Source organism: Colobus angolensis, unplaced genomic scaffold, assembly GCF_000951035.1.
Source record: "Colobus angolensis palliatus isolate OR3802 unplaced genomic scaffold, Cang.pa_1.0 Scaffold137, whole genome shotgun sequence".
NCBI lineage: Eukaryota > Metazoa > Chordata > Mammalia > Primates > Cercopithecidae > Colobus > Colobus angolensis.
Genome location: NW_012114455.1, coordinates 7,834,126 through 7,859,674, shown reverse-complemented (window position 1 = coordinate 7,859,674; position 25,549 = coordinate 7,834,126). Strand labels below are relative to the sequence as shown.

General features: G+C 39.8%; 1 protein-coding gene and 1 long non-coding RNA gene across 7 annotated transcripts in view; both read right to left on the bottom strand.

Annotated features, from left to right (window-relative positions):
• The window catches only part of NTM (neurotrimin), a 975,363-nt gene that overhangs the window by 48,116 nt on the left and 901,698 nt on the right, over positions 1 to 25,549 (bottom strand). The window lies entirely within an intron of this gene.
• Positions 1,014 to 5,066, bottom strand: LOC105506512. Its single transcript, XR_001000937.1, has 3 exons — positions 5,010 to 5,066; positions 4,397 to 4,713; positions 1,014 to 1,397 (listed from the first exon to the last, which is right to left on the bottom strand). It is a non-coding gene; the product is annotated as an uncharacterized LOC105506512 (long non-coding RNA).

The following is a 25,549-nucleotide window of genomic DNA, read 5'->3' as shown; positions in this document are numbered from 1 at the left end:
TTAACAAACACCATCCTTGAGAATTTTTGCAAATTGCCAGATCTTAAAGCAGCTAGTAAAACTATGCCTGCAAAGTAAAGGTGAACACTTTTAAAACAAATAAGATGGTGGACATTCTCAAGAGAGAACTAGAAGCTATACACAAGAAGCAAGTAAGAAAAACTAGGACTGAGTTTTAGGTACTAATTGGATTGGTTTAATAGCAAAATAGAGATGATAGAGTAAAAAGTCAGTAAACTTAAAGATAAACATAAATTATTGGGCCAGGCATGGTGGCTCACTCCTATAATCCCATCACTTTGGGAAGCTGGGGTGGGCGGATCACCAGAGGTCAGGAGTTCAAGACCAGCCTGGCCAACGTGGTGAAACTCTGTTCCTACTAAAAATACAAAAATTAGCTAGGTGTGGTGGTGGGTGCCTCTAATCCCAGCTACTCAGGAGGCTGAGGCAGGAGAATTGCTTGAACCCGGGAGGTGGAGGTTGCAGTGAGCCAAGATCGTGCCATTGTACTCCAGCCTGGGCAACAAAAGTGAAACTCTGTCTTAGAAAAAAAAAAAAATGGAAAGAAAGAAAGAGAGAGAGAGAGAAAGAAAGAAAGAAAGAGAGAGAAAAATTATTCTATCTAAGCAACAGAAGTTAAAAGATGGGAATGGGTGTGACTTTAAAAAGGCACCCAGGACGTGGAGGTTGCAGTGAGCCAAGATCGTGCCATTGTACTCCAGCCTGGGCAACAAAAGTGAAACTCTGTCTCAAAAAAAAAAAAAAAAAAAAAGAAAAAAAAAAAAAAAAAAAAAGAAGAAAAAAAAGAAAGAAAGAAAGAAAAGAAGAAAAGAAAAGAAATAAATAAATTACCCAATTTAAACAACAGAGGTTAAAAGATGGGAAAGGGTTTGACTTTAAAAAGGCAACAAAAGAAATGTTTTCGGGTGAAACTATTGTGTATTCTGTTCAGTTCCAGTGGTGTTCTATACATGAATCGATGTACGCGTTAAAACATACGGGCACAGAAATATGCATTAAAAAAGTAGCTAAGTTTAGTAGCTAAGAGTGTATGGTATACCATAGGTGCCAAAGAAATTGTATTTCATATGTCAGAATCTTGGATGTTCTCAAGTTTTACAGCTTCTTAAGGTCTACTTGCCCTTTAAGTTTAAGTAAATCTTCTGAATCTTCTGGGCACTGAGAAACTCTATTCTCCAATGGCTTGGGGCATCTTGGTAAGCCTGCACGTATCTTGGCTTCCATGGCACTTGGCTTTCTATTCCACTAAGAATCATATTCTCTATGATGTGGCTTGCATCCTGCCCAGGCGATTCCCTGCCATGCTGGTTGGCACGACTGTCTGCTCCAATCCCCAGAGAAACACTGACACTAGGCTCTGTGCACTGCACACAATACTAAACCGTTTTGTAAAAAGATTATTTTTCACAAAGCACATAAAGAAACTGAAATTTTACTTTCAATAATTTTTGTCTCTAGGGACAATGTATATCATACCCTTGAACCACATAAATGTTTATTAAATGAATAGCCTCAATTATTCTTCCATATTCTTCAAAATAGACACATATACGCCAAACAAATCCTCAGCACACTATGTTTCTCCTGCTTTTCATGTTTACCCATATCCTGCATTTGGACATGCATACCGACCCAAAATTGTAAGCTCATGAAATGTAAGCTTATTAGAGACACATTCACATGCATGCTCACACATGCATGTTAGCACGCTTTTTCTTTCTCTATTTATCTCTATTTATCAGAATACTTAGATCTGTCATTTATTTCAAGTTTAAGTCCATTTTTCAGATGTTCTATATGCATAGTGTTAAAAGTTCCTCATTCATTTGTACTTGACTCCCTGAAATTGTATCTTTTAGGGGCTGTTCAGTCTCTCTGATCCTTTTCTCAGGCCTTTTAAACATTTTTTTTTACAATATAAACTAGATTTTCCCCCCAAGAATTTACAGAACTTAAACCTCAGATGGCATGGCACATACGCAGCTTTAGGGTGCTCCGTTTAGTCACATGCACACCCAGCCTGACATACATGCCAGGAGCTGGATAAAAGAATGCTTCTCTCAAACCATTATAAGGAAATGCACCCAGACAGAACATCTGGGTCCTGAGCTCAATGTGTCTTCCATTATTCATTCAACACATAATGAAAAATAAGCATTTGGAAAACACAGCATACTCCGCTTACCAAAATCATAATTCTGACTATGATCATCATTATTTCACCATAATGTGTGCCTGAGAAAAGCACTCAGCTTTACAACCACCAGGACGGAAACTGGCCTTGCCTAAAGGGCTTAAGGACTGGTGAGACAGATCTGATGAGGGAGGATGATGGATGAGCATCAGACAGCACATTCTCTGTCATCGACAGCCTGAGGGGTCTCAAATGGTCTAGAAAATATTTTGAAGAATAAATACACACTAAGGAGGAATTTAAAGGAGGAAGTCCTTGTTCATGTACCAGGGAAAGGATTTTCTATAGTTGAGTCCTTTCAAGAGTGAGAAGGACATAGGCACCAAAGAAGAAAAGCATCTTCAAAGAAGGATCAAAAGGCAGAAGTGCTGGAAAGGTAGAATAGCCAGGGTTCTCAGGCATCCTGTGAGCAGATGGCGGAGCTTCCTAAGTCTGATGCATCTCCCTAGTTTGTTTTCTCACTGGATACACCATTGTCCTGGTGGTCAGGTGGATTCAACACTGGGCACTGCTCTAGCCACTGCGATGTTCAGCATTCCTGGCCCCTCTGACACAGGGGGCCAGTAGAGCCATGCGGTCATTCTGGTGGGCTCACGCATATTCAAATATCCCCCAGAGATGGTGCCCAGTTGAAAACCATTGAGTATCAGAAGTATCAAAAGTTCTACTAGCAACAACAGAGTGGTGAGGCAAAAATCAGTGGGCCACATTTGCACATTGAGGCTGAGTGTGTTTGGGGGTGGGGGACACGCAAAGTATGTTGAATTTCATGTTCTTCTCTAGCTTTTACCTAAGTGGAGCTTCTGTGTTACTCCTAAGTCTCCTTCCTTTGAATCTTTCAATCGTTTATTCAGGTCCTCTTCCAAGAAAGGGCCAGAAACACAATCCCATTTGAAAAGAACTACTAGTATTTCTAAACTCTTCTCGTGAGATGAAGTGCAGAGTGGCAGCCTGCTGTGACAGACAGAAATAGCCTGCACCGCCATGGGCCAGACTCGTTCACGTTTAGTTTGTCACTGTGTTACCCTGAGTGAGTCTCTTCCTGACAACACGAGAGGGATGTAATATCGACTGTGAAGTTTATAGATCAGGTTAAATGCTTTCAATATATGGATGCATTCTGTAAATTGTACTCCACTGTGTGGATATTAGAAGTTATTATTTCACAGAAACCAGAGACTCAAACTAAAAGTACTGATGATCAAACGTCAGCCAGCAGCCAAGCCAAGTGCTTGGGGTGCAGGTCTTCCTCACAGCCGAAAGCTCTTGGTTTGCAGGTGTCCGCTGACTCTGCAAACTCCAGCCCTGAGCGGAACTCCGTTTTTCTCACGATGCAGCCGGGATAAGCCAGAGTGGCTACATTCATAAGATCACCATCTACAAGAGGCTGGACTGTGCCTTGAATTGCAAAGACCCTGGTGGAGTGAGACTCACCTGCCAAGGCTAGGAGAGGCAGACAGCCTGAGGGACAGGGACTGGCAGCAAATGTGCCCAGAAGAGAGACGGGGAGATTCATGTCCTACCTGAGAAAAGGGGAGTGATGTAAAGAATAAATGATCTCCTGTGTGTCCTTTGGTCCCAAGAGCTAAACTCATTTTGCCAATTTGATGCCTGGGGAACCGCTGTGAATATAACTCATGGAGAAAAAGTGGTAAGTGTCATGGGTGGTGCCCGACACATGGCGAGTCCAGGTGCACCGATGCCCCAATCTGGGTGCTCATGAACAGCAGGGAGTGAGCCTCAGGCTGGCGAGGTGTGGCTGTGACAGTGAGAGGAACAGTGCCGTCTGGGTCAGGGCTGCAAAGGAGGAGGACCCTTAGAAAAACAGAGTTGGTCAGAGCCAGAAGCATTTCATTCCTCCTTCTTCAAGATGTGCGTGACAATTAACAACAACAAAAAGGTGAGAAGAGAGAGGTACAGAGAGAGCTCAGAGCAGAGGCTGCCCATCTTCCTGTGACCACAGGGTGGAGAGGAAGGCTGGTGGGCATGAGAACCAGGTAGGACAGCTGCCAGTCAATGTCGATGTGAAGGCACAAAGAGGGCAAGGCGGGGGTCCCGGCCTCCGAGGGGCAGATGGGCTGAGAGACCACTACTGAGGATGCCCCTTGAGAGAGGGGAGTCCAGGTGGGAAGACGTGGCGAGCAGGGAAGCCAAAGCTGGGAGGGTCTGAGTGGAAAGCACCTGCAGGCAGCGCCACTCTGCTCCTCACACTGCTCTTTCTGCTGCATCTCAGGGTCCTGTGAGCACAGTCCCAGAGTGAACCTTCCTGCTCCTGCTCACGCTTCTCCGGGTGGATGAGCTCCCCATCTCTCTTCTAGCTGTGCTTTCCTCATTGTGTTGCTGTGGCAAACACATCAGCACACATTCCTAAGTCATGCACATATCCACAGCACTCAGCCTCGTGGCTGTGCAGCAGTCGTGGTGCTGGGCATCCGAAGTGGGTCTCCGGGAGGCAGGCGTGGAAACCCTGGCCAGCCCCACCCTTCTCCCCAAAGCCACTGTGGGGGAAGAGTCAGGTGGGGTTTGCAATGTGAGAGTTGGAGAAGGCAGAGGTGAGGGACTGACCGGCTGTTATGGGCTGATTTGTGCTCCCACCCCAGATCTGTAAGTTGAAGTCCTAACCACCAGTATCACAGTGTGAGGGCATTTGGAAACAGTTTCCTTAAGTAGGTCAAGCAGTTAAACTGAGGTCATTGGGGCAGGCCCAATCAAATAGGACTGGCGTCCTTACAAGAAGAGATCAGGACACAGAGATGCAGAGGGAAGACATGTGAAAACACAGGGAGAAGGTGGCCACCTACATGCCAAGGAGAGAGACCCTCCTAGAAATCAACCAGGCCAACAGTTTTAGCTCAGACTTCTGGCCTCCAGATTTGTAACACAATGCATTGGAATTGTTGCAGCCCTCCAGGCTGTGGTACTTTGTTACCACAGCGCTAGCAACCAGTACAGTGGGTGTCCAAGGGAAAGCCCAGAATAGGGAGGGGGCTCACCTTGGAGGGCTCACTGTGTGCCAGCTCTTTCCCATACCTCATTTCATTTTAATCCCCACAAAATCACCCCCTACAGATCCAGGGGCTGAGGCCCCAGGGGCTGGGACAGTCCTTTGGAAGTGGTGGGGCTTTCTACAAGCACTGGGCAGCTGCCTCAGAGGGTGGAAGGAGGGGAGAGGGAGAAGCCCAAGAGGAGGAAGGGAGGCCAGGGAAAGGGCAGGATGGAGGGAATCACTGAGATACAGCCCCTAGTCTGGTGACAGAACAGGCGCTCCCACAAGGCCTGGGCAAGGCCTGAGTGTCTCATCTGCAGCCACGGTTACTGGCAGAACGTTTCCACTTTCCCTCCAAAGCCCCCACTGAACAGGAGGGCACATTTCAGACTTGCCCATCTCAGCCTCCCCTCCTATCCCTCTTCACTAAAAGCATTCTCAGTCCCTGAGCCTAACTTAGAACAGGGTGCTAAGAAGTACCGCCTAGAGGTGGAAGCAACTGCAGAGAGAATTGGATGCTTCTTTTCTTTTATTTCATCATTTAGGAATATAACCATGATGCAATTTTTTTTAAGATGCCAAATTCTTCATCCAAGTTGTTATTGAAGCATAAACAGGCATCACATTTTGCACAGCATCCCGAGCTCCTTGATCTCTGATCACTGTCATAATTGTGTTACTCGACAAAGAAGATGAGGCACCAAACTCTAACTAGAACAATGAATCTGTGCTTCTCCGAGAGGTGGTGCTAATTATCTTGAGCCACTCCCTTAGAACTATTGGGCTGGCTAAAGTAGGTTATGATTTTACCAACTTGGAAAAAATTAAAAATTTGCCAGATGTTTAGCTTATACACTATATGATAGAAATTGCCCCTGTTGACCGGGCACGGTGGCTCACGCCTGTAATCCCGGCACTTTGGGAGGCTGAGGCAGGCGGATCACAAGGTTAAGAGACTGAGACCATCCTGGCCAACATGGTGAAACCCCGTCTCTACTAAAAATACAAAAATTAGCTGGGCATGGTGGCACACGCCTGTAGTCCCAGCTACTCAGGAGGCTGAGGCAGAATTGCTTGAACCCAGGAAGGAGGCAAAGGTTGCAGTGAGCCAAAATTGCACCACTGCACTCCAGCATGGAGACAGAACGAGACACCATCTCAAAAAAAAAAAAAAAGGAATTTCCCCTGTTTTATCTCTTCCAAGTACATTAAATTATATGAACACATGTTGATAAAGTTGTCTAACCTGTATCTATTACAAAACTCAATTAAAATGGCATATATTGTATAAACACTCACACATATCATTGGGAATTAAGAAGTTAAGTCAATGCCTATTAATAGGCATTCATAGGTAGTGAGAAGATTTTGTGTAGATTATGCTTCTGTCTTAAACAGGCTAAATATTCAATTTATTACTTTACCTGTCCTATATTTTTTCTAAACCATCTTCCTCTTTCTACTGTTGACACAAAGGAAAGTTACTCCAATTGAGTTGAAACATCCCATATTTTTAATTAATCTAGTTGGAATTAATGATGTTTCACTGTTTGGGCAATGAGATTTTTTTTGGAAAACATGAGATTTTCAAGACACAAGCTGCTCAGGGAGCGTATTTCTGTTCAGAGAGTTGTTGTAGACAAAAATCTGCTATTTGAGGAGGGGCTGGGATTGTCATCTGAAAGCTCCTAATGATCGGCATTATACATCACAATAAAGAATGTGTCTTTGTATAAACTTGGAAACCAGAGCAATTTATAGCTATTTCAAGTTATCCACTGCCTTGCAGACACAAGCTATTCCCTAAAGAGCTCTAGCTCAGCTACTCTGATGACAAGAGAATTTCTGAAGAATATTTCATGGAGATTTTTTAAAATGTTTACAACAATGCAAATATTGATGTCTCAGCCCAGTCAATATGACAATTTATTGTCCTTCAATATAAACATTGAGCCAGGCTCCCTATTGGTCAATATCTGCACTCAGGTAAATAAATCTTTATACTGACTTCAGCAGATGTCAATAGCTACTTATTCCAGATAAGTAAAAGTAAAAACAGGAAGCATTATTTATTTTTTGAGGCAAAATAGCAACTAGTTACATAAAGACCCGGCAGCATTTCTGAAATATCAATATGTGTTGCTTTTGGCAACGAAACATAACAATACGATAAGATGTGGGCTTAAAGCTCACAGGTTGTACATTTGGAAGCAGAAATTAATAAAAATAAATTTTATCTATGTTATTAATATCACAATACTTTTTTGGGATTGAAAGAATTCCAAGATTTCTTGTTCTTTTTATCATGTGTGAAGTCAATTTTTGATAGTCCTCATTAACTGTGAGAATTCACAAGGCTATATTCCTGAACACTTCCTAGATGATGCAATTAACCCTTATTCCAAACCTAAAAGAAAAATATGTCTGTGCTTGACCCACGTATGATGTGAAAGCTTTTACTTTCTGGTCATGCTTTGGGCTCCACATATTGTGCTTTGGAATCAAGCTTCAAGGACAATTTCTGGGCATCAGCTTCTGTATTTTTAGATATCTCTTCTTACAGACTGGGGTTCTGTAAATGAAAGAAGGTTCTCCCACAGTAATTGTGCAGTGGGTGGACAAGGAACCCAATCATCTATTAAAATGATTTGAAGATGAACAAATGTTTCTGTGTTACTTGCATCTGAATTGTGAAAAACATATATGTATATGCATATATATTGAACTCTTTTGGAGGCACACTGAGCTTTTGTGTGCACAGAATTTATTTACCTAGACACTGTCAGATATTTACTTAAAAATGATAATATATTAAGAAAAGTATGAATGTTACTTCCCTGTAAGAAAACTCCTGGAACCTTCAGGCTTGTGATTATGCTTCACTAATTGGTGTGTGGACTCACTGGGCTAACAGAAAATTTAGCTAATCAAAACGCAGCCATGCTCTGAAGAACCACTGGTCACACCCAGGGTCATTCCTTCAAAGCTGTTAGCAGAATTCAGTTACTGAAGGAGTGATGCTCCATGTTGATGTGGCACTTTCAAAGCAGCATATGCCAAATAAAATTAAATGAACATTTATGCTCATTATAAAAATGTCTACAATGCAATTGGGGCTGGAAAAAGAAAATGAGGTTTTAAAAAATATAAAAGCTGCTAATAGTGAGAGAATGTTATTTGCCTCAAGCATGATTTTCCTCTAGAGGTTTCTTAGTCAATGACTGCCCTGTAGGCAATGACTGTCGAATCTGAGGAACAGGTATAGGTGGCTTTGAAATCTGGGGTGGGGTCTACAGAACCACAAACAAATGAAAGCTATCCCGACAATTCACAATAGGACTATCAGAGACCAGGCGTGGTGACTCAGGCCTGTAATCCCAGCGCTTTGGGAGACCGAGGCCTGCGGATCACCTGAGGTTAGCAATTCTAGACCAGCCTGGCCAAAATGGTGAAACCCTGTCTCTACTAAAAATACAAAAATCAGTTGGGTGTGGTGGCATGCACCAGTAATCCCAGCTACTTGGGAGGCTGGGAAAGGAGAGTTGAACCTGGGAGGCGGAGGTTGCAGTGAGCCAAGATCACGCCACTGCACTCCAGCCTAGGTGACAGGGCGGGACTCTGTCTCAAAAAAAGAAAAAAAAAAAAGAAGAAGAGGATCAGGACAGTGTGAGGCCAGGTGATGTCTCCGGTAGACTCAGAGGGTGCTCGGACTAGGGTTACCTGAAAAACTAAAGAGCTGGTTCACTGTAGGCGAGCAAAGAGCATGTTTCTGCTGGAGTGTCCTATACTTTCACCATGTTACATTACTATTTTGGGTGGGGGATACTGATGTCAACACAGCCTTCAGGATAAATCCAAGGAGCTTTGCTAGAAAACCCCAAATTTACTTTCTGGCATTATGCAAACTAGTAAATCACAATCCTTGCCCTATATGTACAGAAGGATTTCTCTAATGACCTCAGTTGAGATCCATCAAGGGGAATTTTCTCTCATCAACTATTTAACAACACTTACTAAGCACCCATGATACTCCAGAGGTGATTTAAAAATTCAGCCATGATGTTCTGAACATGTACCAGGAGCTGGAGACAGACTATCAATGAAGACCTGTTTACCATGGCAGTCTGTTTCAACAACAGTGACCGGCATACAGTAGGAGTTATTGGTCATTATTTGTTGAATGAATTAATAAATGGATGATTACTGAGGTAATCCTCACCATTAAGAGATGGAGAGCCACAGAGAGTTCTGTGATACAATTATTATAACACAATGTGAAACTTTATATGGAAGGTATGCAAAGGAAATGCAGAGTGTTAAGTCCACAAATCTACAGAGTTCTTGTGTTTGTTAATTTTGGTGGGTACGTGCATGTGTGTGGGTGGAGAAGGTGAATTATTAGGGAAACATTCATAGAAGAGGTAGCACTTAAGCTGAGATTTTTAAAGGTTAAATATAAACAAAGGCCTGGAAGCTCAATGGCGGAAAGGATTCCGGGCAAGTGGAATAGCCTGTGCAAAAAATCAGAGGCATGAAGACATATGGTTTTAAGAAGTATTTATATATAATTTTTTGAGCCTGGGGTTTAAAGTGCAGTAGTGGAAATTCTGGTGAGCATTCAGTGTGAACATGTGGGCCCGCATCTAAACATGACAAGCAAAAGGACTGTAGGATATTCCAGAGAATCTTGGGTAGATCATCTGCAAGACTGGAGCAGAGTCACATAAACAGATCTCTGTGATAAACAGTGCCCTCTAGCAGCAGAATGGAGGAGGAAGCAGAGGCCAAGTCGAAAGACAAACGGATTCGTGAGAGAAATAGCACAATGATTCCAGTAAGAGAGAATATGTGCCTCAGGTAGGCAGTGGCTGTGGGAATGGACAGAATGTAATATATTAAAAGGAAATTCAGAAGAATTAATTGATGGGACTTGGATATTGATTGAAAAGAGAGCTGGAATAAAAAGAAGGCATCTAAAATAACTTACAAGTCTCTGCTTGGGACCAGGAGATAGCTGTGCTATTCTCTGTGATGAGCAGAATAGGAAGACTATCAGGGGCGGACAGAAGAAAAACCATGTTGCATTCCATTTGGATGATCTAAGTTTAACGTGACTGTAAGACATGCAAAAGGGGACGTCTTGTGGATATTTGGATTTGGCTCTCGGGAGTGAAGACCGAGCTGTACAGATCTGCTTGTTACATGTTTATTGCAGCTACATATTGGTGTAAGTTATAGCTGCGGGGTTGAATGAAATACAAGGAGAGGAGCGTAGAGCGAACAAAGAAAGGATCTGTATCAGAGCCACCCTGGAGATTATTGACATTTAAGCAGTAGAGAGAGAGACAGAGAGACCCAAATGAAGGTTAAGAAAGACATTCCAAAGGAGGAGAACTGTAAAGCAGCATTATGAAGCTAAGACAGAATATGTTTTCCAAAGATCTCTGGATGGTATCTCCATACCACTGACTTTGACAGTCCTCCCACTGAGAGGTGGAGAGTATGACCCTGCACCCTTGTATTCCACTTGTGTCTGGGTGGGACTGCAATGTAGTTTCTGCCTGTGTTCTAGAAACCCAGCCACCTTGCTAGGAGGAAGCAAAAGCAAGGCTATGCAGAAAGACTACTTGGAGAGGCCATGTGTAGGTGTTCTGGCTGACGGATTAGCAGAGATGAGTGAAGATGCTTCTAGATGACTCCAGCTCCCCTGCTGCCAACTCATCCCTAGCCTTCAGGTCTTTCCAACTGAGGCCCACAGACATCATGGAACAGAGATAGGTTGATCCCTCTGCGTCCAACACAAATCCCTGACCCAAAGTATCTGAGAGCATAATACAATGGTTGGTTTACACCACAGAGCTTGAGGGTGATTTCTTACACAGCACTAGCTAAGTACAACAGAGGCCAAGCAAAGGAACAGAAATCCTCAATAAGTAGTGGGTAGACTGTAAAGGATGCAGAGTGTTGAACTAAGGTAAGGAAGAAGTGTCTATTGGATTTGGCAACCAGAAGGCTGATGTTGATGTGAATACCATAGTGAGTTAAGCAGTGACCGTGGCCCAAAGCACACTGCAGGTAGACTCTGCTTTCTACCAGCATTCTCTTATCTTTCAATGACTGTTTGATGATTTGTTAGTACCAATAATTTTTCAGGTTCTCAATAAACTGTTATATAAAAGTAATTGGCAAATATGCTTTCAATTTCTTGGAACTCAGAAAGTAAGAGTTCTCAAACCAGAATTTACACATTCCTCATTAAACAGTAGCACAGAAGATGGATTTTTTAGTATGATATAAATAGCACCAAGCTTTTACAACTATCAATATTATAACAATCTCATTTTGGTTACTGTTGTTATTTGTTGGAATATTTGAAAACAAATCCCAAATATTACACTATTCTCCCTGGAAATATTTCAGAAATACCTCTAAAAGTAATGCTTTTGATATTACATTATCAAATATAATTATGGCATCCAACAAAATTAAAAATAATCCCTTATACTGATTGACTTCAATTCAAGTACCCCCAAATTCTTATTTTTTGAGCACAAACTCTGTGAGACATTGGGCTAGGAACTGAGAGATATATAAGTGAAAAAGAAGAAAAGTAAATTAGAGGAAAATCTGCAAAGATATCAAGTAGGTTTTTAGACATTGCAATGCCACCTTTCATCTCTTTTTATTCTCATCAATAGAGGCCTTCTCCTACAATCCTTGGTCACCCGGTACCTGCACAATATGTGCCTTGCTATTATCTCCTGTTTTGGAGTAACCTTTTCTTAGAAAAACATCCAGTCAAGGCAAAGTCATTAACTTGTAAGTAAGTTGATAAAATCAATAATAAATTAATAATGAGAAGATGAATGTTTTCCACCTTACATAAAAAACAAGGCAAAAATGTATACTCTTGCCACTTTCATCCAACAGAAGTCTGACAAGGGCAATAAGACAGGAAACAGTAATAAAAAGGATTACAGATTAGAAAGGAAGAAGTAAAATTATCTTTATTCACCAATCACATGATTGCCCATGTAGACACATAGGGAATTTACAAAGCACTGCTAGAACTAGAAATGAATGTTGTGAAGTCACAAAATACAAAGTCAACATTAAAAAAAACCAATTGTATTCCTATATACTAGCAACAACATATTGGAATAGAACAAGCCAACTATCCCTCAGGAGTCCCTAAGACCATCCCTACACCTCAGACAGTGCTTAGAAGGACTCGTAGGACTAGCATAAAGTTGTACTCTTGGCCAAGACTTTTAACAGTGGTAAAGTAAGACTTACTGCTGAATCACAAGGGATAAAGGCACAGGCGGAGGCTGCAGGAACCCACATACAGGCTTCTCTATGGTCTTTCCCTCCCCTGAAGGGTCACGCAGAGCACACTCTTCCCCCACAACAAAAATGCAGCACCATGTGGATGATGTTGCTGTCTAAGGAATCCCATTAGAGACTTAGCAGATAGTGTTTTAATTGGGAGGGGTCACATAGATACCTCCTGCCGAAGGTGCACCAAAATTCCAGATTTCTAGAAGGAAAGCAGGTGTCAGCATGAACCACATTTTTTGTGTGATCATTCTATGCACAGTAAGCCACTCTCCTCAGTTAAGCAGTATTTTTTTTATAAGTTTAGGAAACTGTTTACCAGTTGAGTCCGAGATACCCCCCAAAAGCCAAGCTTGCAAGCAATCCTCTATAATGACAGTAGCCTCAGGTCTGCTGTACTAACTTTTATGATCCAACAATCCCATTATTGAGTATATCTAAAGGAAATGAAATCAGCATGTCAAAGAGATATCTGCACTCTCATATTTATTGCAGCATTAGTCACAATAGACAAGCTACGAAACTAACCTAAGTGACTAACAATGGATGAATAAAGAAAATGTGGTATCTATACACAATGGAATACTATTCAGCCCATAAAAATAAAATCTGTCACTGCATTGCATTACATGAATGAACCTGGTGGGCATCAGGTTAAGTGAAGTAAGCCAGACAGAGAATGACAGATACTGGATGATCTTACATACATGTAGAATCTAAAAAAAAATTTTAAAGTTGATACCACAGAAACAGTAGAACAGTGGTTATCAGAGACTAGCAAGGAGAGGCAGGAGGTGAGGATGGGGAGAAGATGAGCAATGGGTATAAAGCTACAATTAGACAAGAAAAATACATTCTGGTGTTTTAGAGCATTGCAGGGTGACTACGGTTAACAGTAAAATATTATATATTACAAAATAGCTATAAGAGAGGCTTTTGAATGTTCTCATTGCAAAGAAATGATAAATACATGAGGTGATGGCTATACTAACTACCCTGATGGGATCATTTATATAACACACACATATATATATATCTATAACATTAAGTTGTACCTCATAAATATGCACAATCATACTGTGTCAGTTAAAGAAATCAATAAAAAATTAAAGAAACAAACACCAGTAAAAAAACCACAGTACTTTAAAAAGAATTGACTAAGTTGCTCTGCAATATATGTGGAAAAGCAAAGTATGCAGAATGAGCAGAAAATGAAAAAAAAAAAAGAGAGAAATCAAATTGAATAATTCATACTATCTCATTAAGTCCTTACTAGAAAGTTACAATAATCAACACATTGTGGCATTGGCATAAGAATTGATACATATATCGAAGGAAGAGAATAGTTAGTTCCCAAATCCCCATACATATATAGTCAACTGATTTTTGAAAAGTCACCAATATAATTCAGTGTTAAAAAGATAGTCTCTTCAATACATGTTCTAGGATAACTGGATATTTTAATCAGAAAAATGAACAAATATCTCAATGCCTCCCTTACATCATATAAAAAATAACGGAAATGGATTGTACATCTAAACATAAAGGCTAAAACTATAAAATATCTTGAAGAGAACATAGAACATCTTCATGACATTGGGGCAGCCAAAGATCTTTAGACTTGCCATAAAAGCTATATATAAGTTTATCAAAAGATAACTTAAGAAAATGAAAATGTAACCCAAAAAATGAAATGAAATGTTTGCAATCCAAATATATCTGGCAAGGTGCTTGTATCCCAAATATACGATACTCCTATAACTCAAAAATAACAGAATGCATTTTATTTGAAAATAGGCAAAGATCTATACATGTGGCCCATATAAAAAATGAAAAGATATTCAACATCATTACTAAGCAGAAAAACATGAATTAACCCTACAGTAAATAGCGCTGAACACTCACTGGACTGGCTAAAATTTAAAGAGGCTGGCATATAATATACTCCATTGAATAGCACAATAAACATCCTTCTCAAGTGTACTTGGGACACATTAAATGCTACGGTTTATCCTCCAAGATAAACCATATAATGGGCTATAAAGCAAGTTCCAATAAATTTTAAAAGATTGAAATCATAGAAAGTATGTTCTCTGACCACAATGGATGGAAATTAGAAATCTGTAACAGAAAAAAAAAATTGAGAAATTCAGAAATATATGAACATAAACAATGCACTTCTAAATAATCCAATGAGCCAAAGGAAACTTAGGATTTATTACATATAAGAGAATATCATCTGGAATTTATTTCAAATTATGCTTTGAGATAAATGGAAATGAAGACATAATATATTGAAACTTTAAAAAATAACAAAAAACAAAAACTTTTGGGATGTAGAAAAGCAATACTTCGAGGAACATTTATATCTATAAATTTTTATAATATTAAAAAAAAGAGAGTGGCCTTAAATCAATAACGTAAACTTTCACTTTAATACACTGGACAAGAAGGCACAAACTAAGCCTAAACCAGGCAGAAAGAAGAAAATTATTTTAAACGAAGACATTAAAAATTTAAAAAAAATTAAAAATCAAGAAAATCAATTGTTGGTTATTTGACAAGGCTTTACTAAGGCTGAACAAGGAAAAAAACAAAAGAAATATAAGTAAAATTACTAAAATCAAAAATTAAGGAGGGAACATTACTGCCAAACTTACAGAACAAAAAGGATCATAAAGTAATGTTATAAATAATTGTATACTAACAAGCTAGATCACTTGGATGAAATGGACAAATTCATACAGATACAAACTACTGAAACAGGCTCAAGGAGTTTTTTTTTAAGATGGAGTTTCACTCTTATTGCCCAGGCTGGAGTGCAATGGCACGATCTCAGCTCACTGCAACTTCGTCTCCCAGGTTCAAGCAATTCTCCTGCCTCAGCCTCCCAAGTAGCTGGGATTACAGGCATGCACCACCACACCGGCTAATTTTTTTGTATTTTTAGTAGAGACGGGGTTTCACCATGTTGCTCAGGCTGGTTTCAAACTCCTGACCTCAGGTGATCCACCCACCTCAGCCTCCCAAAGTGCTAGAATTACAGGCATGAGCCACCACGCCCGGCCAAGGAGATATTTTAAAAATCAAAATAGGACTTTAACAAACATATTAAATTAGTAATCAAAAGTTACACACAAAGAAAGCTTAGGTGCAGATGGATCACTGGTAAAGTCTACCAAATATTTGAAGAACTGATACTTACTATCTAGAAATTATTTTTAAAAATAGTAGAGGATACTTCTCAACTCATTGTATGCAGCTAGTATTACCCTAATTCCCAGAACAGGCAGATATCACAAGGAAGGAAAACTACAGACCAATATCGTTTATGAATACATATGTGGAATTCCTCAAAAAAAAAACACTAGTCAACAAAACCTGGCAACATATAAAAATGATTACGCACTATGAATCAATGGAATTTCTACCAGGAATGCAAAATTGGTTCAACATCCAGAAATTGATTAATATAATATACCATTTCAACAGAATAAGGTATAAAACCACACAATAATCTCAAGAGATGAACTAAAAGCATTTGACAAAATCCAACACTCCTTCATGACAAAAAAACACACAACAAACTAGGAATAGCAGGAAACTTCCTCAATCTGAACAAGAACATTTTTGTAGAAGTGGATCTACAAAAAACAAAAACAAAAACAAAACAAAAATCATAAATCTAACATTATACTTAGTGGTAACAATGAAAATGCTTTCCCCTAAGATCAGAAACAAGAGAAGGCTATCTCCTCTCAACCAGTTCTAGTCAACATTGTACTCTTATGTTGTCCAGGACTACTAGGCAAGAAAATATAATAAAAGGCAAACTGGAGGAAGGAAGTAAATCTATTCACAAATGACAGTATCTTATATGCAGTGAAACCTAAGAAATCCACTAAAAAAAATTCAGACTAATAAATGAGCTCAGAAATATTGCAAGATACAAGAGCAATATGCAAAAATCAATTGTATTTCTATATATCTGCAATAAACAATCTAAAAATGAATTTACAAAAGCAACTCTTTTTACTGTAGTATCAAAAAGAATAAAATGCTTAGCAATAACTTTAATAAAATAGTGACAAACTTTACTTTGTAAACTACAAAACATTATTGAAAGCCATTAAAGAAGATCTAAATAATTGGGAAAACATCCCATGTTCATGAATTGGAAGGCTTAGTGTTAAAATGGCAACATTCTCTAAGTTATTTTACAGATTTAATATAATTGCTATCAAAATAATAGCTGACTTCTTTGCTGAGATTGACAAGCTGATGATAAAATTTGTATGGCAATTCAAGAGTCCTAGAAGAACTAAAACAATATTGAAAACAAAGGACAAATCCAGAGAACGCACATTTCCAGATTCCAAATATCACTATAAAGCTACACTCATCCAGACTGTGATACTGGCATAAGGATAAATATATAGACCAATGGGATAAAATTGAGAGTTTAGGAGCAACACCCCCACCCCACAGTTATGATCAAATAATTTTTGGCAAAGGTATCAGAACAGTTCGTAGAGGAAGGAGTAGCCTTTTCAACAAATGATGCTGGGAAAACTAGATACCCATATGCAAAAGAATAAAGTTGTATCTTACTACATACCAAATAAAAAAATTAACTCAAGATACATAATATAAGTTCTATAACTCTTAGAAGAAAACACAGGCATAAATCTTGATAACCTTGGAATGGTTTCCTATCGAAATGATTTTTGTTTCTTATATGACAATCAAAAGCAAAAGCAACAAAAAATGTGTAAGTAGAACATCAAAAAAATTTAAAAGTTTAGTGCTTCAAAGAATACCAAGAAAGTGAAATGACAAAGAATGAGAGACAATATCTGCCAATCATATATCTGATTAGGAATTCATATATAGAAAATATAAGGAACTCTTACAGCTCACTAAAAAAAAAGACAACTCAATTAAAAATGGGCTAATGTTCTAAACAGACATGTCTGCAAAGATGTATGAATGGCCAATAAGAACATCAAAAGCAGTTTCTATCATTAGCCCTCAGGAAAATGCAAATCATAAACACAATGAGATGACACTTCCACCCCACTAGGGTGGCTATTATCACAAAGATGGATAATAACAAGCGCTGGTGTAGATGCTGAAGTATTGGAAGAGCCATATGCTAAAGTGAGAATGTACAATGGGACAGCAACTTTGGAAAATAGTCTTGGCAGTTCCTCAAAGGGTGAAATGTAGATAACCTACCACCCAGCTATTCCACTCCTAGGTATAAAACCAAGAGAAACGAAAACATATGTCTACACAAAAACTTGCACGTGAATATACATGACTGTTCATAGCACTATTATTCACAATAGTCCCAAAGTGGAAACAAGCCAAATGTCCATCCGCTGATGAAAGGATAAACAAGCTGTGGGTCCATACAGTAGAATATTCCTCACTCATAAAAAGAAATGAAGTACTGATAGACTCTACGACATGGATGAACCTTATGCTAAGTCATACGAACATTATGCTAAGTCAACAAAGGAGTGGAAACGACAAAAGATATAAAACCAAACATGCAATTTTATAGGAAAAGAAAGTACATTAGTGGTTGCCTGGCTTTAGGGAAGGTAATGTGGTGGGGGGTGAGATGAAGCATCATTTCCAAAAGGTATGGGTTTCTGTTGGGGATGATAACATTTTTCTAAATTAACTGTATTGCACAACAATACACAGGCAGTTATATAACTTTTAAATATACCAAAACCCAAAACTGAATGAAGTGTAAGCTATGTTAATCATATGTCAACAATGCTAACAACTACATTTATTCATTTTCATGTATTACCTTTTAATTAGTTAATTGTAACACACATACACACACAAAGCACGATTCCAAAGGGCAAGGATGTGGAGCAAGTGGAAGGCTTATATATTTTTGGTGTAAAGCGGCTCAACCATTTTTCAGAATTGTTTTTTATATCTTAACATACACTTGTGACACAGCCATTCTGATCCTTGGTATTACCCCTCAAAAAAGTAAAATAAATAAATAAAAATAAATTTATAAAGACATATACACAAATGTTCATGACAGTTTTAGTCATAATAATCTGAAACTAAAAATAATCTAAATTTCTTTTGACAAATAAATTGATTTTTTAAAATGTGGTTCTCTGGCCAGGCACAGTGACTCACACCTGTAATCTTAGCAACTTGGGAGGCCAAGGTGAGCTGATCACTTGAGGTGAGGAGTTCAAGACCAGCCTGGCGAACATGGTGAAACCCCGTCTCTACTAAAAATACAAAAATTAGCTGGGCATTGGTGGCACCTGTAATCCCAGCTACTTGGGAAGCTGAAGTGAGAGAATCACTTGAACCCAGGAGGCAAAGGTTGCAGTGAGCTGATATCACGCTATCGCACTCCAGCCTGGGCAACCGAGAGAGATTCTGTCTCAAAAAAAGAAAACAATAATAATAATAATAATAAATAAAATATATGGTCTCTTAATAAACTATATGCAAAAATAAACACAAATCTCACAGAGACCATGTCAAGTGAAGAAGCCTTACTCTAAAGAATATATACTGTATGATCTCATATAAATAAAACTATCTGTGGTTATAGAAGCCACACCAGTGGTTGCCTGGCATAGGATGCAGAGGAGAGAGAATGACTAAAGAAATGTAAAGAGACATGAAGGAATGTTCTCGCTTGATGGAAAGGTTTTATATTTTGATTAAGTTGGTTACCTGACTGTATACAATTTGTCAAAAGTCATCGACCTTAAAATGTTTTAAAGCCTTTGTATGTAAATTATAGCTCAGTAAAGTTGATTTTTAAAACCACACACAAATCACTTGATGAAGTAAATGACACTTCTCTCAGATGTATGTTCAGGGTTGGCTGCTGAGTGATGGGATTTCTGGAATATTTATAAATTGTTGGCGTGTCAGGACCCCCCAGTCAACAGTGACTGGGCATTCCCACCCTCCAGCCCAGTCACAGTGCAGTGGTCACTCTCAGTCAGTACCATGTCATGAAGAGGACACTGAATGGAAGTCACAAATCTTGATTCCAATCCTGGCTATAGCATTTACGGGTGATGCAATTTGTATATAAAGCCTGGCCTGTAAAATATCTATTCTTCAGGCTTGTTTACATAAATTGAACTACATTATAAGACCTATGGCCAGGCGCGGTGACTCAAGCCTGTAATCCCAGCACTTTGGGAGGCCGAGACGGGCGGATCACGAGGTCAGGAGATCGAGACCATCCTGGCTAACAGGACGAAACCCCGTCTCTACTAAAAAATACAAAAAACTAGCCGGGCGAGGTGGCGGGCGCCTGTAGTCCCAGCTACTCGGGAGGCTGAGGCAGGAGAATGGCGTAAACCTGGGAGGCGGAGCTTGCAGTGAGCTGAGATCGCGCCACTGCACTCCAGCCTGGGCGACAGAGCAAGACTCCGTCTCAAAAAAAAAAAAAAAAAAAAAAAAAAGACCTATATAATAATCTGCCATATTAGATGGGGCTGTTATTGATAAGTATTTTATTAACAGAAGGCAACATAGAGAAGTACCAAACTGTAGTGAAATATTTGCCCATTTTAGTGGGACAGAAGGTGCAGTCTAGCCCAGGAAGCATGACATCCTGCTGGTTGGAACTTAAGTCATTCTGTTTCCGCTGAAGCACAAAAGGAAGACTTAATTACCATTGGTAACTTATTTAAACACAAAATCACTAGCATTACCCTCTCCGTCCTTCTCTCCGCTTTCTACACCTGTAATAGAATGGAAGACATGCTCTAGCATATGAAGCAGACGGTAGTTGAACAACTTCCATACTTGATTTTCTCGTTCTATTGTACGTCCTCAGCTTCCCTGCTTCAAAACAATATCACACCCTTTCTCCTGAGTTTTTTTCCTTTTGTCTCAAACAGCAGCCACTCTTACATTTAATTAAAGTGGTCACATGGAGTCTGCCTTCAGACTCAATTTTGCTTTTCTCCCCTCTTGCTTTGGAATGCAGGGGATAAAGGTATTAGGAGGAGCAGAGATCCAGATGATCCTTCGATTATGCCCAAGGCTGAGGAATCGTGACTGACTACATCTGGGTCATCACTGAGGCCACTCAGGAACAAGCTGGCATTCTCTGACCTTCCCCTGGCTGCCCACTGAGACTCACCGTCCTTTCCTTTCTGCTAGAGACAGTGTGGCCAATGTCACTATTCTCATAGCAAACTGGACTTTTTCCTTCTGTGGAACTAAAATATTAGCATTAGCTCAGACCTACCTTTGAAAATAATGCAAAATTATCCTAAATGTAATGCTCTCTCTAAAACACTACACACACACACAGAGAGAGAGAGAAAGGGAGAGAGAGAGAGAGAGAGAGAGAGACCCCATACCACATACACACACACACACATACAGAGAGAGAGACCCCATACCACACACACACAAAGACCACACTCCACACACCCACGCCACAGACACACACTTGAATTAGTAATCACAACTATCAGCCAAACCTAAACATATGAGCAGCCTCTTTCCTCACCAAATACGACTGTATGCCAAACTTCTAAAACAAAAATAAAACAAGATGCAGAAGGTGTCTGATGATTTTACGTGTGTTGTGAAATTTTGACTGAACTATTCCTGGAGTCTGAATTCCTCATTTGAAAAATGGGGGTGATGTCTACTTTGCACGGTTGTGATAGAGATCAAAATACAATAATAGTGTATCTGTAGCTAGCAGAGTGCAACAAAGATGTGAGGCTGAGGCATCATGACTTAAAATTCATAGTTATTAAGAAAAATACGAGATTCTAGAAGTCTCCCTTATACTATAAGTCTCATTGGAGCTAAGCTCTAACTATGATGTATGCGGAAAGCTTTCCATAAGTCTTGCTCCATAGTGGCAAAAGTTTTACACATTTAAGCATCCAATGAAAATTTGTTAAAGTCATTACTTGGTACTATTGTAGGGATGAACACATGGGTTTGGATTCTGCAATCTAGTTCTTGACTTCTAAGAGCCTGTTCCTAACAGAACAAGAAAGGCAGTGTTCCTGTGGATGTGTTTGACTATCTTTTCTTTCTGTTAGTTTATTTCCTGAATGCAAAAGAAACACCCACGTGCACTCCATTAAGGAAGTTTCATGGATACGACATGATTTTTCAATGAGGCTTCTGGTTTTTTTATTTTTTAAGACGGAGTCTTGCTCTGTCACCCAGACTGGAGGGCAATGGCACGATCTTGGCTTGCTGCAACCTCTACCCCCCCAGTTCAAGCGATTCTCCCACCTCAGCTGGGATTACAGGCACCTGCCACCATGTCCAGATAATTTTTCTGTTTTCACTAGAGACAGGGTTTCGCCATTTCAGCCAGGCTGGTCTCGAACTCCTGGCCTCAGGTGATCCACCTGCCTCGGCCTCCCGAAGTGCTGGGATTACAGGTGGGAGCCATCGCACCCAGCTCCCATGAGTTTTAAGAAAAAAAAAAAAAAAAGGCGTCTGAATTAAAATTAAAAAAAAAAGAATTCATCCAAGAATCCAAGATAAGGACTTGCATGTGGATTTGAAACCCATCAACTATGGATAAGAAAGCGTGAGAGAGGGAGATATGTAAATTTCAGTAGATTTAAAGAGAGTCATGTAACTCAAGAGTGAGAAATGTATATCTTTAAATGATAACATGTCTTCCAGTGATCTTTACAGTGTTTTAGTAGCAGCATCTCTAAGTAACCAGCTATAATATATTACACTGTGTTTTTTAAGTTAATTGATTTTATGGTCCTGGACTGCACTTCTAGTCTTTCATCTACTGAATCTTTGCTATGAGACTAAATGAGCTTTTCAGAGGAAAACTCCTTTGATCTAGCTACTCCAGGGAAAGGGAGTACAGCAGACATGTATAAGATACTGCTTGTCCTTATTACAAGGTGCTAGCACACGAAAATGATGATAAATGGTGGCTGGCCCCTCCCATCTCTCCTCTGCTATTTGAACTTCAGTGTTGGTTATTTCCATCACAATTTGATATGCCAAGCTTCCCTGATGAGGACTAACAACCTCTAATGCTTGCAGTCTCTATAAAGATCATTTGGTTTCAAATAAAACACTTACGATCAAAATCTATTAATGGCCTTCTCTGGTTCGGATGCCATCTAAGTTATTCAACAATATGTGCTTGTTCTAAAATAATTAGCCAAATTCCACATACACACACATTCACGGCTTTTCCTCTCTGAAACTCCTTCCACCAGACCCCAAACTGTTATGAGCAGATTAGATCTATGTTATCAACAAAAATCAAAACTTCAGAAAGATCTAGGGCACCTGGATTCTCTTTCTCACCACCATGCCTAAATAGCAATAAAACCTCATTCAAATCACATAATCCTTCTAGCTCTTGAGTTCTCTGTCTTTAAAACTTAGATCATGCTACTGTCTCAGAGGAAGAGATTAAAAGCCTCTCTTCATTACATGTGGCTTCTATTTGGCTCTACCCAGAGTCACCTTCATGTAAAATCATATTTAGATGGAGGTTGGGTCTCAGTTTCTGTTTCATCCCTCCCTGCAGCAATCTTAAAAGGGCTCCTACTGCTCTGATGTTGGAATGAGGCGGCCTCAGCTGCCACTGCTAGGACAGATCCAGGGTTCCCCACTCCACACTGGCAACAAGAGAGATGGCTATGCCTGTGCCTTAGCTGGACTCACCCTGGGGAGGTTCTAGCTGTCTGGGAGACGGGGTGACGCAGATGGACTTGCGGAGAGTTAACGCTCCTTGCTGTGGGCTTCAACCAGGAGTGACCAGTCCCCATCCCTCCTCCCCACAAAAGACTGTCCTGAAGTGCAGTTGTTTCTTGTGACTCTCCTGAGCCATCCCATAGACCTGGCAGGCAGGTGTATTGCTGTGAACCTGTAACCAGCTCCAGAAAGGTCTCCCCTGTACTTGCTCTCCCTCCTGCTCTGTCCTGCTTCATGTTTTTCCTCATCCTTCCTCCTGGAACAGCACCCTGTGTTAAGAAATTAGTAGACATGATTTTGGCTTAAGTTTCTGTCTTCTAGGAACCCTGAGCCAGAACAGGTGGGAAATCCCAACAGTGTATCCCATCTCTGCCACCTGCAGATGTGTTTCCCTGGGCTTTCTACTTAACTCCTCTCTGCCTGTGCCTCAGTTTTCTCATCTATAAAATGTGGAGAATAATAGCGCATACCTCATTCAGGTTGTTATTAGAACTGAATGAGTTAATACATTAAAAAATGCTTGAAATAGTGCCTGATACACAACGACTGTATACCATGGGCTGGTGTCATCATCATCACCGTCACAATTATCATGCCAGTGCTCCCTACTTCCCATCCACCTTTGCTGTCATGTTTCCTGCATTTGACCCAGCTTTTCATAAATTCCATGAGCCACTACATTCCCGGCAATGTATTCCCCTTAGATTACATTAACATCAGTGCTGGTTTTTATGCAAGGGAAGAATCCAAACTGGTACAACATCGCTACTAGTTTGGGGTTCAGGAGGCAAGGGAGAGCTTGGGTTGTTTCTGGTGGATGAATTCAGAAAAGATTTGATGTCTCCTCTGGACCAGAGAAGAACTTTAGCCTATTAGAAAATGTAAATAATTTGCCCAAAATCGCCTGGCTGGAAAATGGCAGAACAAGAAGTAAAATCTATGTTTGCCTACAAAAACCATCTCCTTTCAACCATGCCAGAAATGTTACAGTTTTTATTTTTTAATAAACATATCTGGCTTTTTGAGCATTTATGTTTAAAATGCTTGATGAGTAATGCCATTTCAGTCACAGAACCACCACACAAGTTAAGAGTAGATTCTAATGCCACAGTATGTAAAAGACAATACTACAAGAAAAGTGAAAATTATTTGTCCCAAGTCTCCATAGCTGGTGCACATGCAGCTAATTCTCTCACCTTAGCTACTACTATGGTTTGAATGTCTCCTTCAAATTCCATGTGGTGGAACCTTCATCCCCAAATTCATATGTTGATTGGAGGTGGAGTTTTTGGGAAGTAATTAGGATTAGATAAGGTCACTGCGGTGGGGCCCGGCTGGTGGGACAGGCACAGCTTTATAAGAAGAGAAGGGAGACTTGAGCTGTCATCCATGCTCTTGCCCTCTTACCATGAAAGGGCAACAGAGGTAAATACATGAGCAGCTGCTTGAGGTTGCCTTTGGCAGTTATGTCTGCTGCAAACATTGCAAGACCTGAGTAATGAGATAATAAAGTTGAAAACACTTGGGAAGTAAAAGTGGTATGTAAATATAAGATACCACTGTCTTCACATGTGATATGCCTGGGAGGAACTCTTCTTATTTTAATTCATTCATCTCTTTATATCTTGCCTTTATTTTTAAGAGATTTAAGATGGTTTACGCAAATATACAATACAGTATATGTATAAATGCAAGCCTGCCTAAGCAAAACACGAGATGATAAAGCCATAAAGGAATAGATTGACAGATTTTATTACATGCAAATCCAAAACTGTTGTATGACAAATGATACTATAAAATAAAGTAAAAGACAAGAAAATAACTGGGAGGGATATCTGCACCCTTTATAACCTTCATAACAAAGGGTTAACATCTATAATGTATACAGTGCTTTCACAAATCAATTTTCAAAATGATAAACAACCCAATAGAAAAATAGATGAAGAACACCGACAAGCAATTCACAGAAGAAATACAAATATCTAATAAATACATGAAATATGAAAAAATATGCACAATAGCTTCCCTGGTAACTGGAATATGCAAATTAAAATAGGTGCAATTTCCTGCCTATCACACTGGCGGAAATGTAAACTATTGAAAGTATCTGTTATAGGCCAAAGAGTGGGAAAATAGACATTTCTATTTGTTGGTGAGATTGCTAATTGACACAGCCTTTATGGAGGGCAAGCTGGGTGGCAACATAAACATTTAAAATAAACATGCCCTACGACCAAGGCATTCCATTGTAGGAATCCTGTCTACTACTAAAGGCA